A 6000-nucleotide genomic window follows, 5' to 3' on the forward strand; every position below is an offset into this window, starting at 1 on the left:
CTGGTGAGTTAACGGCTGGGTGGCAACCCTATGCACCACATACATGTAATGGACTCAAAAGCCCCCATTCCTTTGATGGAGACCCTTCTTCCCTCTGTTCAGCTGGTAAATGTCAGAGTTGCTGTTCATATGCTGGATGGAATAGTGCAGCGGACTGTGCAATTTAAATTGATATACTGTAGATTAAAAATTTTCACCACATGTCAAGTTATGTGTGGACTCTGGTCTGGACATTCTCGGCAGTGTGTAGATGATAGATAGATACACTTGCAGTGTTTTTCTGTCCACGATGGGACGCAACCAAATGGAACGGAATGCATTTTGGTGCATTCCATTTCATTCAGTCCAGTTTTGTCCCCATTGACAGTGAATGGGGACAAAAGAGAAGCGTTTTCTTCCACTATTGAGATCCTATGATGGATCTCAATAGTGGAATTGAAAACACTAATGTGAAAGAAGCTCTTTAGAAGCTCTTTGCACACATATTTTTTTATCTAAATTGTGTTGGGCCCATCTACCAGCGACAATTTTGCTACCAAAAGATGAGACCTACACTAACAGACTTGCCTCTACTGGACTTTTGGTGTACAAAATGCAGGTCAATGTAGAATCCAGCTATAGATGGATGGATGGATAAAAAAAATTAAAATAAAAAAAATTCAAGAATTTAAGACGCACTAGCAAAAATTAAAGTGACAGTGTGCCAGCAGCTAAGGACATGACCAACATCCAGAACAATAAAAATAGAAAAATACTGCAGCACTTCCAGGAGAAGTTCAAATGTGTTGTCTTTTATTCACGAGAAACTGCAACATTTCAGTCCTTGTACTGGGAAAAAGTCCACACATAACTTGATTTTTTTTTGGTGATGGACAGATAGCTAGATAGATAGACAGACAGATAGACATATAGATAAAGATGTATACATAGTGTGACACAGTAAAGGGAGTTGTATGGGGAGGCCGGTATTTCCATCCTAGTGTGTGCTGCTGGACTAATTAGCGGCCAGGTGGGGTCAAACACCGATCTGGACTCATGTGCCAGTTTGGGTTTTGACAACACCTAGCTGCCTTTAAAAGACAGCTGGGTTCAGCAGAAAGGATCTCTGTATTGGGATCTGAGGCTTGTGCTGGGCTTGGAGGTCTGAGAGCAGTGTGAGGGGAAGCGTCAATTTTGACGTAAATTTGTTTTCCCTTAGTCCTAACAGCAGCACAAGTGGGTATTCGCCCCTGTGAAGCTGGTCAGGACAGGCGGAATTTTTGCTGAATAAAATTCTGCATCTCTAGTAATTAATTAATTAATTAACTCCCCCCTCCTTATATAGGCCGCCCTCACACAGGGCTAGTTGCTTTTTTTAACAAGTAAACATAACAGCATAGAGGGAGGGATATTTGTGTGCTGCTGTTAGGACTAAGGGAAAACAAATTTACGTCAAAATTGACGCTTCCCTTTCGTCCTAACCAGCAGCACAAGTGGGGAAGTAGCAAGGAACCTCACACAAATCTTAGGAGGGCAAAGGACTAGCACTAAGTAGCTAATAATCCCACAGGAGTTAGAGAGCTGACCTATGGACGAGCAGCATCTAACACGGACCGTCCAAAGGCTGTTCCCTCAGAACGCCTATTCTCTAGGCGGTAATGGGCAATAAAGGTGTTTTGCGTGCTCCACGAGGCAGCCGCACAAATTTGCTCTAAGGGGATTAGCTTCCTTTCCGCATATGATGTAGAAACTGCCCTTGTAGAATGGGCAGACAAGAAAGATGGCGGTGGTAAGTCTTGGGACGTAAAAGTCAGCTTAATAGCGTCCTTAATCCATCTGCTCAAGGTGGGCTTGGAAACCTTGAGCCCTTTATTGTTCCCCGAATAAGAGATCAGCAGGTTTTCTGATCTCCTGAACTCTTCCGTTCTATTCAAATAAATTCTAAGGACTCTTGGGATGTCCAAGGAAAGTAATCTCTCCTCCTCAGGAGAGTTAGAGGTAGGAGAGAACACCGGCAGTGTTATCGTCTGGTTGGTGTTCGCAACCGAAGGAACCTTTGGTAAAAAGGTAGGCAGAAATCTTAACAGGACCTTGTCCTGCAGAAAACTTAAGTATGGTTCCGCTGCCCCCAGAGCCTGGAGCTCCCCAACCCTCTTGGCTGATGTTATGGCCAAGAGAAAGGTAACCTTGAGGGAAAGGTACTTTAAGTCTACCTGTTCCAAAGGCTCGAAGGGGGGGGAGCACAACCCCCTTAGGACCACTGGCAGCTCCCACTCAGGGATTGGTCTCTGGATGCTGGGCCTAAGCCTCTGAGCACCCTTAAGGAACCTCTTAATTAGGGGGTCCTGAGAAATTGGCTTACCAAGGCATGCTGACAAGGCAGCGACGTGAGCTCTCAATGTAGATGGGCTTAGACCCTTGTCTAGACCATCTTGCAGGAATTGAAGAATCTCAGAGAGAGGAGGATCTGAGGAAACTACCTCTCTATCCGTGCACCATCGCATAAATATCTTGAATATGCGGGAATATTTCTGATTCGTAGAATCCGCTCTGGAGTGAGAGATTGTTCTCAGGACCTCCACCGAAAGCCCTCTAGCTTCTAGAAGGGACCGGTCAGTCTCCAGGCTGTCAGACTGAGCCTCCTCAGATCTAGACAGGGACCTGTGTCCTGATACACAAGGTCCTGTATTAGGGGAAGTCTCCAATAATTGCCCTGACTCATCTGCATGAGCTGGGTGAACCAAGACCTCTTCGGCCAGAATGGGATGATGGCTATCACTGAGGTCTGGTCTTGCTTGATCTTCATCAATACCCTTGGTATCATGGAAATTGGAGGGAATACATAGGCCAGCCTGAACCTCCATGTTATGGACAGAGCATCTATCGCTACCGGATTGTCCTCCTTGTACAAGGAGCAGAATTTGCTTACTTTGGCGTTCAGACGGGTTGCCATCAAATCGATCTCTGGAGTCCCCCAGCGTTGGACTATCCTGGAGAAGATGTTGTCGTTCAGGGACCATTCTCCTGGTACCGGAAGGCCCCGACTTAGACGATCTTCTACTATATTGAGATCCCCTCTGATGTGAACTGCCACTAGATGAGATAGATTGCTCTCTGCCCAAGATAAAATCAATCCCACCTCCCTCAGGAGGGTCCGGGATCTCGTTCCTCCCTGTCTGTTTAGATAAGCAACCACAGTCGTGTTGTCGGTCCGTACTCTCACGGCTTGACCTTGGATGAGAGGTGAGAAGTGATTGAGGGCTAACCTCACCGCCCTTAGCTCCCTCAGATTGGACGACAGGAGTCTCTCCTGAGGATTCCAGGTATTCTGAACTGTATTGTGTCCCATATGGGCTCCCCAGCCCAGAAGGGAGGCGTCCGTGGTCAGGATCACCCAAGTAGGTTGGGTTAGAGGCATTCCATCCACTAGGTTCTTCCACCACCTGAGGGAGGAACGGACTTCTGCAGACAGGGAGTGATTCCGATCTAGGTCTCTGGGTTTGCGATTCCAAACCGCTAAGACTTCCTCTTGTAGTGGCCGAAGATGCCACAAGGCCCAAGGTACTGCCTCTGCAGACGCTGACATGTGGCCTAACATCCTCATGAGAACCCGTGGTAGGAGAAACTCTGCAGCTTTTATTACTTTGTCTCTCCTCTGTGGAGACAGATATAGGGTCATTAGTTGTGAATCTATCACAAACCCCAGAAACCGCCTTGTGGTAGAGGGGACCAACTCTGATTTGTCCCAATTCACGAGCCACCCCAGGTTCTGCAGAGTGTGGAGAGCTTGTTGAAGCTGGGCTTGTAAGATGTCTGCGGACGCGGCTTTTAAAAGCCAGTCGTCTAAATAGGGGACGACTTCTAAGCCGAGGAGCCTTAAGTGGGCGACCACAGGAGCCACAACCTTTGTGAAGGTGTGTGGCGCAGAGGAGATGCCAAAAGGCAACACAGCAAACTGGTAGTGCTTCACTACCTCTTTTATGCAGACAGCAACTCTGAGATACTTCCTGTGGGCCGGACAGATAGGAACATGAAGGTAAGCGTCCTTCAGATCTATCGTCACCATCACGTCTGCCGGGTTCAGGATGTTGAGGACTGAGCGAATGGTTTCCATCCGGAAACGCTTCTTTCTGATAAACCGATTTAGGTAACGCAGATCGATAATCATGCGCCAGTCTCCTGACGGCTTTGGAACGAGAAAGATGGGAGAATACACTCCCTGACCGAGCTCTTGAGGAGGAACCTCCTCTAAGGCCCCTTTGACAATGTACTGGAGTACAGAGTCTTCCAGGATCAGTTGTCTGCTGGGTGTTAGACGTCCTGTGAGGACGAACCTCTCTTGAGGTTGGGAACTGAAATTGATCCTGTAACCGGTGCTGATGACCTGCAGCACCCAAGGATCTGGAATTATTTTCTCCCAAAAATTTCTGAACAAAAATAAACGACCTCCTACTGGAGGATTCAGGCAGGGAGATTCGTGTGGGAGTGAGGGGGGTGGGGACGGGGAGGTGACGGGCTGCCGAGAGTCATTGCTCAGCCCTGCGGTTCCCGCGACCGCGACCTCTACCTCTCTTGTTAATTTCGGAACGTCTCTGGTTCCTCTCTCTTCCTTGGAATCTCCCCCCTCTGCCTCTCCCACGTCCTCGAAAGGATAGCTGAGGGAGTGATTTTCCCTTCTTGTCTGCTAGACTCTCCATGAGGCGGTCTAGCTCGGAGCCGAACAACCTGCCAGGCTCGTAAGGGAGGGAGCACAAATTAAATTTTGACATGTTGTCCGCTACCCAGGGCTTCAGCCATAAGGGCCGTCTGCTGGCAGCAGACAAAGCCATTGACTTGGCAGCAAGCCTTAGCTGCTGCTGAGACGCATCCGCCAAAAAATCAATGCCTAATAAAAGGGTCTTGAATTGATCCAGAATGTCATCTCTGGCGATTCCCGAGTCTATGTCTGCCTGGATCTTCAGCGTACGGGCGCGAATGAACTCAGACACCTCGGTACCGGCTATGGCCACAGAGGCAGAGGCGGACGCCGCAGCATAGTTGTGCCTAAGCGAACATTCTGCGCGTCTATCCAGGGGATCCTTCAGGTTACTCCCGTCATCGGAAGGTACCAAAGTTCTTTTAGAAAGCTTGGCTATCGCCATATCCACCTTAGGCGGAGGGACCCAATCCAGGGAGTCCCCGTCCTGTAGGGGGAACATCAGCTTAAACCTCTTGGTTAAGACCGGTCCTTTTTCTGGATGTTTCCATTCGGTCGCCATTAGTTTTTTAAGCGACTCGTCCACTTTGAAGGCCCTTGGCCCCCTAGCGGTGGAGTGTGGAGCTTCCCCATGCTCAACATCCTGGTCCCTTGACCTGATGGAGCGCAGTAATCTTTGTGTCTTCTCTGCCGGAAAAGAAAAGACAGACTCCTCTTCCTCAGAGGAAGAATTCTCGCCAAGCGAGACCACGTCTTCTGACATAGGAACAGGCCCCGGCGAGGCCTGCCTGGGTCTCTTGTTGGAGACCGCCCCCTTGATCTCTGCGACGGAGGTGTCCAAGAACTCCTTCATCCAGGAAAACATTTCAACAACCGTCGGCTCAGGATTGGCTGGCCTAGGGCGGCAGCCTGGACAACGATGAAACTCGTAGCTGTCGGGTAACGGGGTGCCACAACTGGAACAGGCCAGGTGCTTCTGCTTGTGGGCGACTTTTCCTAGAAAAGAAGTAGGCACTATTAAAGCTGGTTTCAACGCGCTCAGTGGGTCAAGCGCAGACGTCAATCTTACCTTGAGATGGTGACGTCATGACTCTAAGAATTCTGAACAACCTAGAACCTTCTGATCAGAGTAGGTACTCTCACAGCCTTAGCACTGGATCAGCAAAAGTCAAGACCAGCTGCACACAGGAACTGAGTGCAACACTGACCCTGCCAGAAACCTGGCCTTATATAGCAGGAAGGGGAGGCCAGGGGGAGGAGGAGTAACAGCTCCTCCCCCAAAAATCTCCAGGCTCCCCACTGAGGGACCCATTTATAAAAAACGA

Source organism: Bufo bufo, chromosome 1 (assembly GCF_905171765.1).
Source record: "Bufo bufo chromosome 1, aBufBuf1.1, whole genome shotgun sequence".
Lineage (NCBI taxonomy): Eukaryota > Metazoa > Chordata > Amphibia > Anura > Bufonidae > Bufo > Bufo bufo.